The sequence below is a fragment of the Cornus florida genome, unplaced genomic scaffold (genome assembly GCF_030987335.1).
Source record: "Cornus florida cultivar Cherokee Brave unplaced genomic scaffold, ASM3098733v1 CherokeeBrave_3.0.0_Hap2_Chr03, whole genome shotgun sequence".
Classification (NCBI taxonomy): Eukaryota; Viridiplantae; Streptophyta; class Magnoliopsida; order Cornales; family Cornaceae; genus Cornus; species Cornus florida.
Window position 1 is genome coordinate 51381425 of NW_026775573.1, and position 14146 is coordinate 51395570.

Genomic DNA, 14146 nt, shown 5'->3' on the forward strand with positions numbered 1-14146 from the left:
GGGTTTACTATAAACGGGTTCATGTCGTAAACGGGTTAACATGATTAACCCGTTAAGTTAAACGTGTCGTGTTCGGGTTTTAGAGTTCAACCCGTATAACCCGTTTTGACCCGTTTAATTAAACGTGTCACCCGTGAACCCGTATAACTCGTATAACCTGTTTTGACCTGATAAGGGACATTTAGGTCATTTCATACTATATATAACAAACCCTACATATCCCATTATCATTATACGCCCTAGTCATTAGAAAATATCTACCGCTGCGTTTTATTTCTCTTCTCGCTAGACTCTTCAGTCTCTCTCTAGTCTATGTCTCTCCTCTTTCTTCTTCGGAGTTCAGACAAGAGTGAAGAGACGACTCCCTTTCTCTCTCAAATCCTCATTCACATCGATATATCTAATATCTTCAATCCAGTCTCCAGTCTTCCATCTCTTTCATCGTGAACTCACCCAGATGATCGGATCTCTATCTTCATTCCAGTCTCCTGTCCTCCGTTTTGTACAACTCAGTAAACTCACCCGGATCTATCTTCTTGTTGCACGCACCTGATTCTTCTACAACTCAGTGAACTCACCCGGATCTATCTTCTTGTTTAGGTAAAATACTAAAATTATTTATAGTTTATGGTTTATCTAAATATTGTTTTGGTCCTCCTCTCTCTTTATGGTTTATCGAAAATTAATTTTTGTTTGGATTTTGTTTATGGGATGAGATCAATTTAATTTTCTTGATTGCTGATTTGCTGAATTTGTTGTTTTTGTGGATAGCCTGAGTGTACAGTTGATTTTTTGTTTTTTGGCTTTTGTGCGGTTGTTTTCAGAATTATCTTATGATATATAATTATATATGCTCAACTCGATATATATCTTTAGGGAGAGAATTATCTTATGATATATAATTATATATGCTCAACTCGATTGTTTTGGGACAATTTAAGTGTTTGGAAACATGTAACATTGATATTAAAACTGCTTGTAATTTCATTTATCACAAAGAAATTATGTGATGTGATATGGAATTTCTATATGTACAATGACAAAGTATATGCTTTACTACATGTACTTAATGTATTGCTGTAACATGGAGCCTTTTTGCTCCTAGATAAGCTTATAATATGAACTGAGGAACTCTGTTTTCTATTTTTTTTTTTTTTTTAAATTGTATGTCTCTTCTGTGCAGCTACTTGCTGGTCTTCCTTGTTTGGTTGGCTAGAAAACTAACCTGGCTGTAAATATTCTTTCTTTAATAAAATTTCATTTACCCGCAAAATATTTGGTTCTCCAATAGTGTGCCCTGATCATTCAGCTCATAATTGAATGCACGAACATACATAAAAAAATGACGTATTTCATTCAGCTCAGAATGCGCCTAACGTTAGAAAGAGAAATTTGGGAACTATTTGATGAGATTTACAAGTGCTCTAAAGTATTCCATTAATCAATTTGTGGTATAATAAACCCCTTTCCCAACCGTTTTACAATTGATCATTAATCAATTTTTAGTTTGTATGTTTTGTTTTTGTTTCATTTGTTGTTGTAATTGTATGCATCCATGAAAAAAGCTAAAACTATGGAGGCTTTGGTATGCACGAGGGACTGACATTTTGGTTTGAAAGGTAAATGACTATTAATAAATTTCAAATTATATTCTTATTGCAAAAAATAATGAACTAATAAATTTTTTGTGTATGATTTTTTATAGATACAATGAAGCTTCAAATGGATGACTTGATTGATGATGTGATGCAACTAAATATCAACAATGATGATCTTGCTGAAGTTCAATGTTCCACCACTGTTAGCATGACCGAAAATTAAAATCCAGGGACTCTGTTGCCTCAAGATTCAGTTTAAGACATTTCTATTAAACAATTTTATTTGGTTCTGTAATAATTAATAACTTCATCAGCTTGTGACTTAATCTTTATTTTTGGCTTTTAATCTCTCTTTTTGGACTACATTACTACAGACTATAGTACAAAATTTCTAGTAATGTTTGCTAGTATTTTAATTTGCTAGTATTTTAATCTTTGGCCACTTTATACAGGTTAAACGGGTAAACACCTTAAATAGGTTAAGCGGGTAAACATGTTAAACAGGTCAAACTGGTAAACATGTTAAACAAGTCATGTTTAGTATGTCTAACACGACAAGTTTATTAAACGGGTTACACGTGTCGTGTCGTGTTACCTGTTTAATAAATGTGTCGTGTTCGGGTTTAGGATATGTGACACGATTATTAATCGTGTCGTGTTCGGGTTGACCTGTTTAGTGTTATACCCCTAGTTCGACACGACACGATTATAACACGCGAACCTGAATTGCCACCCCTATGACCAAAGGAGCTCAGGCAAGAGACCTGTGGAGCAAAAAGTACTCCCGAAGGACAATGAAGCCCTCCGCATGTCGGCTCGAACTATTAATTCACCATTTACAGATGAGATCTTGAATGCTTCAAATCCAAGAAAATTTTCCATGCCAATATTCACTTTGTTTGATGGAACAAGTGATCCGATCGAACATGTGCAATGACCTTGATTTTCCCCATTTTTTTATTTTTTTTAAGGATTTTTTTGATTTCTTTGGGTTTATTTTCGTTTTGTGCATGCCGGACACCGTGGAGTGTGCCGGGTGTGTCCTGAGAGTAGTTGGAGCATTTCCCTGAGTTTAGGACTCTTGAAAATACATTGGTTGCCATTTTGGCATTTTTTTATTTTACGGGACAGGAGGTCCCAGGTGGGACCCGTTACCGGGATTGTTGTGCACGGAGGTTATGTCACGAGTGCATTGTATTTCATGTATTTTTAAATTCTGCATATTTATATGATTGTATGTTAAGTTGTGTGGTTACAAATTGATTGGTGTGTGTGTGTGTGTGTATATATATAATGGAAAAGGTAAGATATTTATTTTATATGGGACCCACTGAAATATAACCACTTTATTAGCCATAAGGCCATTTCACAGGCCCTTATTTCTCACTCTCATTTCGTCAGTCTCTCCCTCCGTCACCATGGCTTCCTTTTTTTTTTCTTTTTCTTTTTTCTTCATCTCAAGGCAAGATCTCTCTCACTACATTTAGATATTAGCTTTGCCACTTAAACAAAAGTTGACGAGTGCGTTGAGGCCAACGTTTTGATCGGAGCAGAGTTCTATTTGGCCACCATTTGGATTTTAGGATTGGGCTAAGTTTTGGGGCTTTTTCGTCCTTATGAGGTAAGGGTGTTCTAATGCATGAATACTTATACTTTTGTGAGTTTTCTAGTTTAAATTGATGTCTTAACATGTTTAATTAATGTAAAATTTTGTGCAATATTTTGTGTAGATGATAAGCATGGAATATATGTGATTATTTGTTAGTTGTCTTAGAGTGGTTAATCATGCCAGTTGTTTTACGGTGATTAAATATTGTCTGTTATTGCAAGTTTTGCTTTCAAATGCCATTTTTTATGCTTTTGAGGTTTGACAGGTCATATTTTGCATCGGGAGTATTTTGAGGTCGTGGACTATTCTAGCGCGCTTAAATATCCATATTATGTCTGTGTGCATGTTCGTTTTTGCACAAAACCCCATCCTTGGTGAAATGAGCCTCCTATGAACTTATTTTACATTTTATTTGCAAAATACGGTTTAAAGGCATTTTGGGGATTTTGCTTTGAAAAATAAATTTCAGCCTTGATATGGTCACTTAGAAAATGTGATTTTAAGGGGGGTTTCTTCTTTGTATTTTTTCAAAAAAAATTCGTTTGAGTGTTCGAAATTAGTTGCAGATCTGGATTTTTTGGTGCACGCACTTTTTCAGGGAAAAGTTTGATTTAAGGGGCATTTTGGGTATTTCACTTGAAAAATAAAAACTTCTCTTGACATGGTTTTGGGGGGGTTACTTCACAATTTTTTTTTTCCAAAAAATGTCGTTTAAGCCCCCAAATTTGCATTTTAATTCCAAAAATCAGTGTAGGCTATAGGCAATGTCAGGGGGGCTACAGCGCGGGGCGTGCACCGTGGGCGCCCATGGTGCCCCCGTTTGGCCAGCCTTAACGCTCCATTTTCAAATGGCCATATCTCCTTTGTCCGGACTCTGAATCAAGTTATTCTTAAGTCTATCTTTATTTATTTTTCATTGTCTATCCAATGGTGTGCTCGGTGGTACCCAAATCTTTTTGGAAATGACCGTTTTGCACCTAGGGCTAAACTTGTCCCTTTTTAAAACGTTGCTTCCGTATCTTGTTATCTTTGAGTTCCATAACTTTGTGGGAAGTTATATTAGTATCTTAGGGATGACGTGTATCCTAGAGACTTTGTTTCTAGGTGAAAAGACCATTTTACCCTTGGGGCCATACTTGGTTTATTTTCAACTTTAACTTATGTTTTCGTTCTCATTAAGTTCCGTGCCTCATGGAAGGTTGCTTAGGTATCTTAGTGTAACGACCCACTCTACCACATGGTATGATATTGTCCGCTTTGGGCCTAAGCTTGTACGGTTTTGCTCTTGGGCTTTACCCCAAAAGGCCTCATACCAATTGGAGTAACACACCTACATATAAGCACTCCACATTTCCCTTACCCAGGCGATGTGGGACTGTGCACCTGTAGCTCGCCAGTGTGGTAGCCTACCAGTGTCTTGCACCTGCCCACAACACACCAGCCCACAAGGTCATCACAATCCACCCCCCTTGGAGGCCCGACGTCCCCATCGGCACACTTCCAGCTGGGTCAGGCTTTGATATCATTTATAACGACCCACTCTATCACATGGAATGATATTGTCCACTTTGGGCCTGAGCCCGAACGGTTTTGCTTTTGGGTTTTATTCTAAAAGGCTTTATACCAATTGGAGTGACACACCTATATATAAGTACTTCACCTTTCCCTTACCTAGGCGATGTGGGACTGTGCACCCGTAACTCACTAGTATAGTAGCCTGCCAGTGTCTTGCACTCACCCACGACACACCCACCCATAGGGTCATCACACTCAGGGACGATGTACATCCCTAAAGACCTAGCTTATGTTTTTGCTTCCCCATTTCGAATCCGTTTCAGGTCATCACAAGACGCACCTGGTTGTAAAACCAGGACCATCACATTAGAGTGCCTGTTTAGTAGTTAAAAAATACTAACAAAACAAATCACAACAATTCTGACACAATTCAACCATAAATTACAAGTTCTACTACCAAATTCTTCTACAATAATTACATATTATATAAAAGACTGTCTGTTGCTCATTTCCCCATTTAATACCCCCAAGACTCTAGACTTGGCAGTGACAACCAAACCCTATACCAGAAAAATATAGATATGGAAGGAGTGAGCTTAAAGCCCAATGAATGCAACACTACTACATCAGAGTAATATAAACAAATATTATCTAATAACTTCAATTAAACTTCATTAACATAAATTTCCAGCTTTACATACGTTTAAAATATAGTACTATCCTTCTAGGCCAGAACATGCACCTTATATAATATAGTACTCTGCTTCTAGACCAGAGTATGAACCTTATATAATATATTACTCTCCTTCCAGGCCAAAGTATGGACCTTATATAATATATTACTCTCCTTTCAGGCCAGAATATATAATATGTATATAAACATTTTCACATCAAATAAACATCTTCAATACTTCAATTAACACATTCAAGTATAAATTTTGAGTGAGTACACTTACCTCGGCTACTTCCCAAATTATTTACTTATCCTTCAGTACCGTAGATGTGGTCGTTTCCTTTTCCACGCCTAAACATTATTATACACATGTCATATTTATTTCTAAAGAGAAACAATTACTAATCATTACTTCTATAACACATTTGAACCATGGTACACACAATTATAATGAAAATTGTAATCAGATCCAATTATACAAAATTTCAACTCTAATAATTGCATCTAACCAATCCTTATCTTAACTTTCATATCTGAATTATGTGGAATAAATAAAAAAAATAGATGCACTTTATTCACAACCCATGAACTAGGTTTACACGAAAAATTCACTCAATTAATACCCAATACAGAATGTAAAAATCATGATTTCACCTCTACTACGTCTGTAGTAACAACCTAGCAAAATTCCTCTTTCCTTTTTCCACCTTTCTATTTCTTTCTCACCCGAAATCACCTTCTTTCCCTTCTATTTTTCTGTTCAAGAATTTCTATAACTCTTCTGTACCACTAGCCGAGGAGATTTCAATGTTTAGTTTCAGTACAATACTATTTTATTTCTACGCCAGGTGTCATGTGTGGGTGGGCTTTATAGAAAGCTTAATGGATAAGCTTTACTCTAACTATAATATTGTATTATGTAAACTAGCGATGGTCACATGGCAAGCTTTCAGTCAAAGCTTTATTGTCACCTTTAATATAAACAAGCATAAAGATATACATATCCACCATATGTATATAAATACCACAGCTTTCTAGTAAGTGTCCTGGAGAAACTTCTAATATAATAATATATGATTACTATTTAGTAATTAATCACCAAGCTCCTCTCCAATAGCTTCCATCAACATAATATAATAATAATAATAATTTTCCAACCTTTAAAAGATTCCAAGTTCACCACTCAATGATCCAACACATACTTTGCCCATATGATTAACAGATTATAATTTCTACTAAACATAATTCATTATGGTACTAAACCCACCTCATGGTTCCCCCCACATACGTGCCATTATATATTTATTTATTCAACTAAACTAAATAGACATTTTAAAAGCTTAAATCACATTAATAAAAGTATAATAGAAATTAAGGAATTGAATAAGAATTCGGGCTATGACTGGCAAATTTTCATGAATACTCTATTGCAGGTTTACCTGTTATATAGTCAACTATCAATTTTACATAATAATTGTTATACATACAAACACATACGTAATATACATAGCATTTACATCAAATAAATTATGGATGGTAATGCACCTAAAATTATAAGGCTATTATAACAGTCCAATAAAACATCTCTTTAAAATATAATTAAAGAAATAATTATTAGAAATGGGGCATTAAAACCATAAATTTTGGATGAGATTTGGAATAGATTCTACTAAGATTTTTTGCGAATTTATACATGAGCGCATTCCTCTCCGCAAGGAGATGAACGTGGTATATTTACTTTCTCAAATCCATTTCCGGATGAATGAGAAATTAGATCCAAAGTGACGTGTTTGAGAAGCCTAATAATGGAAAAAAAAATGTTGAAACCAATTGAAGTTTAAATAAGTCAAGCTTGGGCTTGGGCTTGGGCTTGGGCTTAATTGTAAAGTGCAGTTATTTTTTTTGAATTAGGCCTGTGTTTGGGCTGAGCTTATTTAAATGTGTGGTTGGTTTTTTGGATGGTTGGTTTTTTGAATTTAAATTAAAAACCACTTTTTAGTTTTTTTTTCTAAAGGATTGCACCTTTTTTCGAACCATCATAACCAATAGTTGCACCCACCCGAAAAGGCACCTTGCTACATATAAATACTCCCCTTTGGATTATTTGTAAATCACACCAAAATTCAGAGAATTTTTCTCTTCTTCTAAATTTTCTTTTTCCTCCTTCTCTCTCTAGTCTGTGGGTTCAAGCTTTAGTCTTTGGGTTCGAGCCTTAGTCAGTAACTTCGAGTCCAAGTTCGAGTCAGAGAGTACTACATTGAGCCGGTTCACCTATTCCTTTGGTTTGCAGTGCTACTACCGAAGGATGACAAGTTGTTGTATCCTGAGAGATAGACGTTACTGAGTCCGTTAGTACCATAGCGGAGCGAATCTGTCTTTAGGATATAGAATCAAATTCTAGCCTTGACTTTTTATCAGGTTCATTTATTTTATAGTTCTTATTTTATTATATTAAATTATATATTATAAAAAATTATATATATAGATTATTATTTTATAATAATTATTATATATATATATTTAAACATCATATTTTAACATAATATTTAAATAAATAATATTATAGTATATGGTATAGTTAGACCATATCTTGGACAACAATAATTACTACTATAATATTTACGCCTTTTGTAACGTCTGAAATAGGGCGAAACCAAAACATTTCAAAAAACATCAATAAAATTCCATTTAATACTGTTGTATAACTCATAAGTTTTGATTTATAATATAAAGGTAATATAATAATTGCATTAATGAAAAAATCAATTTGTAACAAACACTATTGCAGAGACTTTTCCCAAAATAACAATATTCCAGGGGTAATAAATATGTGGAAACATAATTACCTAATATATATATGTGTGTGTGTGTGTGGAAACGGAAGTTTTTTTTTTTTTCACATTAAAATATACATATCGAAAAGTTAATGCGATGGTCATTATATATCAAATATATACAAGACGTGCAAATACAATTAAGAAAATCCATATATAAAAGATAGCATACCCAACAAACATTTTTTTTTCTCATAACATGCTTTTTGCTAATTGCTTCTTGAGCGGACAATAAAAATTATAATTCATCCTTGAATTCTTATTTCAGTAGTATATTAAAGGAAAGACTATATATATATATATATATATATATATATATAACAATTAGAATCTATAAAATGCAAAAATGGAAACCGTCTCATAAAATGAATGCAATCATTTTAAAAATTATATACCATGGATAAATTATAGTCATAAGTCACTTGCCTAATCCATATTAGTTTACTAGAGTAAGAGTATGTAACTTAAACAAATTACCATATTGAGATACTCGAATTCATACTAACAAAAGCACTAATAAGAAAAATAATACTTTAGAAAGAATCGACAAGGCATTAAACCAAATCAAGGGAATATATACGTACTTAAAGAATTATCAACTTTAGACTGTTGTGGAAAATATACATACTCCGTTTTATATATTATTAAAGAATTATCAACTTTAGACTGTTGTGGAAAATTCACATATTTTATAGAAATATATAAAGGCCTTACATCAATTTATTCATACACAATGATTCAAGAAAATGAATGATGTGTCAGTTTATTTACCACTCGCAATATACGAATCTTTGTAGGATAGGACTATATAGAGGGTGTTGATCCCACAAGGAGATAAGTGTTCTTTGCTTTGTTTCTAACTAATCCAATTTATTTCTTGGTTTACAAGTAACTGGTTAAATTGATTGATTGGTTGTCACGAGCATAAAATAAAATTAAACTGAAGTTAAACTAAAGAGATCAGAGAGAGAAAAGTCCTAAGGTTTTGACTTCACCACAACCTTCATACTATGGTTAATTGTTCAACTCTGGGGATTTAACAATTTATATTTCAAATGAATTGAACTCGATAATATTCGTTCGATTTGGTTTTAAAGAAAGATGTTTTTATAAATTTCAGTTAACTATAACCTATCTGCGGTTAACATGGACTATCCACCTACCTATTTTAACTAATTTTGTAAACAATCCATCTTTCCTAAGCATAGACTATGAAAACATTCATCTATAAAAAACATTGGAACACCATTACATGATCTCCATTCTTATGTCCGGCAGGGCTTCGCCAAATACCGTCCAATAAGAATGGGTTGAGAATAGTCTAAGAGCAGTTATATCTAAACAAGGTAATAACTTTTCAGAAACTATTTAAAACTTTGAAAACCAATTAAGTGTCTCAATTGCTCATAATCATGTAATCAGAAATATAATATATTAAAAATATCCTAGAGTTAAAAAATCAAACCATAGTACTTAGATCGGGTAACATCAATACCTAAGAGAGGAATTAACTACTCATGACGATGTAGGATATCATCTGTGTTATTGTTGTCTTCATCGTCACGGACAACACTTCTCTTCTTAGGATCTTCACCTTCTAAGGTTCTGAAATCCTAAAAGCTGCCACCACAATATCAGAACTCTAAATAATACAAGAAAAATGAACGTCTTCTACTAAGGCCTGTGCTTTCTTTTATAGAAGAAATAAGGGTTTGGTGAGCTTTTAGGTCTTCTGGCCCATCTGGAATGAATTAAGACTTAGAAAAGAATAATTCCCGTAACTTGTAAATCCAATATGTCATGGAAGGCTCGAGCTTAAGAAGTAAAACTTGAGCTATTTAGTCTAGGCTCGAGCTTTAGGCATAAAGCTCGAGCTTTCTTGAAATATGGCTCGAGCTTCAAAGGATGGTGCTCGATCTTCACTTTTGTACTCAGTCAAATTTCTTCAATTATTTTCTAAAGCATCTTTTCCATCAACACTTAAAATATTTTTGGGTCTTTTCTTGTAACATTGTTCGATCCAAGCTTCATAGGGCTTGAGATTTAGGTATAAAGTTTAAGCTTTTAGGACTCAGGGCTCAGCTTTTGGGTCCTTACTTGAACCCGATGTCAACTAAGGGTACAATCATCATTTACCTACGAGTATGGGAAATAATGATTGTACCCTTAGTTGACATCGGGTTTAGGTAAGGACTCGATTAACGATTCGGACCCACAGGTTTGGGTCGTTACAGAACATCATGGAATGACGTGAAAGATTATTTTAAACTTCGTTTGACTAGTTTAAGGCATATTATCATCTCATATAGTAAAATGACCATTTTACCCCTAGTCTGTCCTCTGGTTCGGGTAAAGACCCGGTTAATTATTCAGACCCCTGGTTCGGGTTGTTATAACCACGTTGAGAGCCAAGATGGGTACTGAGCCTCCCTAATAAACCATGTCTCTAGCAATCTATCAATTTCATCGGCTATAATTTGATTGTGCTCTAGAGCGAACCTCCTTTACTTCTGCCTTACAGGCTTGAAGTTCGGATCAACATTGAGAGAGTGACAGGACATAGAGGGATTGATTCCTGGCATGTCCAAGTGGTTCCAACCAAACACGTCCGCATTCTTAGACAAGAAATCAACCAATTGTCGTTTCTCCTCCACTACAAGCCTTGATCCTATTCTTGTGGTTTTGTCTGGTCTCAGAGGATCAATCTGTACATCCACAAGGGGTTCTTCAGTAAGGATCAAAGGCTCTTCCTCCTCCCCAACCTCTTTAGGTGGATGCGTTTGTAATTGCTATCTCGGGCTCATAGGTCGGACGGGCGCTTTTCCCTTCTCACCGGCCTTCAGGGTTACAGAATAATACTCCTTTACTGCCACTTGGTCTCCATGTATATCAATAACTTTGCTCCCATTTGGACTCATGCACCTCTTTACCTGGTGCAAAGTTGAGGGGACACCTTGGATCCTGTGAATCCACCCTCTTCCCATCAAGAGATTATAAGACGGGTGAATCTCGACGACCACAAAGCTTTCTATCAACTCCCTCTCGGCAGCAAAAACTGGCAACTTAACCATACCGATGGGCTCCACCCACTTTCCATCAAATCCTAGCAGTGGATTCCTTATGGGTTTGAGCTTCTCTGGATCAATCCTGAGCCGCTCGAATTCTATTTTCGTCATGACGTTTGCGCTGCTCCCTGAATCAATCAAGACCTGGCGAACCAGGCATTTTGCGACCAGTAGGCTAATGACCAGGGGATCTTTGTGAAGGATCTGAATTTCCAAAAAATCTATTCTGCCAAACCTTATCTGGACTGAGTTGCTTTGTTGATGTAATGCGTTTACACTGCTTATCCTTTTCTTCATATGTGCTTGACGAAGACGCGTTCAGAGTAACTCTTCTAACTCTTCGGCTTCCTCGAGTTGGCTATGAATTGCATTTATGATATGAACAGGTTGAGCGTTATGGTAGTTTAGCTTCTGCTTTCTTTTCACTTGCTTAACCGATCGATTTTGCTCTACTGCTGGCCGTTGAATGTAACTAGCAAACTTCTCCTTCACTATCAGCATCTCCACTTGTCTTCTTAAATTCTTGCATTCATTAGTAAAATGCCCGAAGTCACTATAAAAAACACAATGCTTGGATTGATATCTTTGTTCAAGTGGTTGTTTGATCGACTAGGGAGGGTGAAACTTATCTTTCTTTTCTTGGAATAACTGCGCCAGGCTGACCTTGAGTGGAATGATCGACTCCTCCTCCCTAAGCCTCTTTTCTGCTCTCCAAGGGGTCGGATGCGGTGGTGCAACTTGTTTTTAACCGATCTTTGCTCTGGTCTTTTCTCCCACTGCTACCATTGATGTATTCCTTGCGTTGGCCGTTTCTTCTTCTTCCAAGCGCACAAAACCGTTAACCTCTTATTCAACTCGTCCATGGTCTTTGGTGTATTCACCACTAGATTTGTGTGGAACGGTGTTCCTCGGTTTATAGCTAGTTTGAATGCTTGAACCGTTGTGGATGGATGGCACTCAATCACCGTGCTTTTTTCTAGGTTAAACTGAGTAAGAAAAGCTTGGAGGTGTTCGCCTTTAAGTTATTTCATTATAAACAAACTTGATATCTTTAGCCGGCCGTTTGTTTCCATAGTATTGGCTTATAAATTTGTCGCATAGGTTCTGGAAGCTTTCCACCGATCCCCTTGCCAAATTCTTAAACCAGTTAAGTGTTAGTCCTGTAAGGCTTGTAGGGAACACCTTACACATCAGAGCGTCGTTTTCTATATTCAAAGCCATCTTTAGCTAAATGTGATAAACATGTTATAACAACTCGAACCCGAGGGTCCGAATCGCTAACGGGTCCTTGTCCGAACCCGAGGTCAACTAAGGATACTACCATCCTTTTCTACGTCCATACATAATATACGTGCCATCCCAGGGTTTTTTTTTTTATAAAAAAAAAAATAGTAATAATAATAATAATAAAAAGAGATCATAGTTACAAAATATGTCAAAACAGTTTACTAACCCATCGAACCTTGTAGAGGAGTGTCATCCGCCACTTCCCTTCCAAATCCTGAAAAATGTTAATAATAAAGGAGTGAGCATAAGCTCAGTAGGAAATGTCTAAGATACACTTCTTATATCCCCGTGAATTCCACACAAAGATGGGTAAAAAGGAACGGGGTCATACTATGGGGAATACATATTCTCAACCACAACAGCAAATTTATAGCAAATGTCAACCAATCACAAATTTCCCACAACATCATGAAGTGCAATGTTATGCAAATGTCGCTCTTCATTTCTGAAACATTTCCGTTTCAACCTCCAAACCGTTAGTGTAATCCAACCCAAGGCACCTCCAAGGCGTCATGAATGGAGGTTTGACTAACTATCCATGACCACAAGGCACCTCCAAGTTATCGCATCCAGCCTAGTTAGCTCAACCATACTCCCTTCTAGACTACACTAACAACACGGACTACTAGGCACCTCCTAGGTGTCCGGTTTTCGTAAACACCTTTGAAAATATTTTCCCAAAAATAATTTCATTTATTTTAAAACATTTTCCCCATTTTTCTTTCCCCATGAATGCATGAAATGTTCGTACTTCAATTTATCAATCCCAGCCATAAAACTTTCACACATGCTATACAAAGCAAATTTATAATCTACATACTAAAACTCTCATTTAACATTAACTTTGCATAACTAGTATATAAGGCATGAATTCAAATTCATGTAAGCATAGATGTATTCAAAAGATCGTTTGACCCTTGGCCACACGCCATACATATTAAAAGAGTCCTAATAAGTGTGCTCGTGCACACTTTACACAATCTGATTTTAAAATGACACGCTAAAACCTTAAGTTTTGTAATATTGCCTTCAAAAGCAAAATACGATTCCAAAGTGCATATATGAAAACAAATTGGCCGGTGTTTGGCCCTTAGCCACACCTCATACATATAAAATGAACCTGAAAAAGTAAATTTGCAGACATAACGCATACCCCAAGGCAAAAACGACATATCAAACTTAGTTTCATATTATTCCCTTTAAAGGAAAATTTCAACATTTAATACATACATAAAATTTTAAATGAAGTTTGGCCCTTGGCCACATATCATACATATAAAATAAGTGTCAAAAATTGTACTTAGGTACACATTACAAGTTTCAAGGTAAAAATGACATTTTAGCCTAACTATGCATTACAACTTAAAAAAACAAAACGATACATGTTAACACTTGTATGCTCGTTAAAATACATCAAAGTACTCCAAAATAAACAAGGTAACATAGGGATGTTGCGCATCCCAAACCAAGGTATCCGTTCCTGAAAAATATGCCAACAACTAGGGTGAATAAATAAGCTACTCGTAGGAAGAAGTGCATGCGTATACCCTAAAGTTTCAAGTATC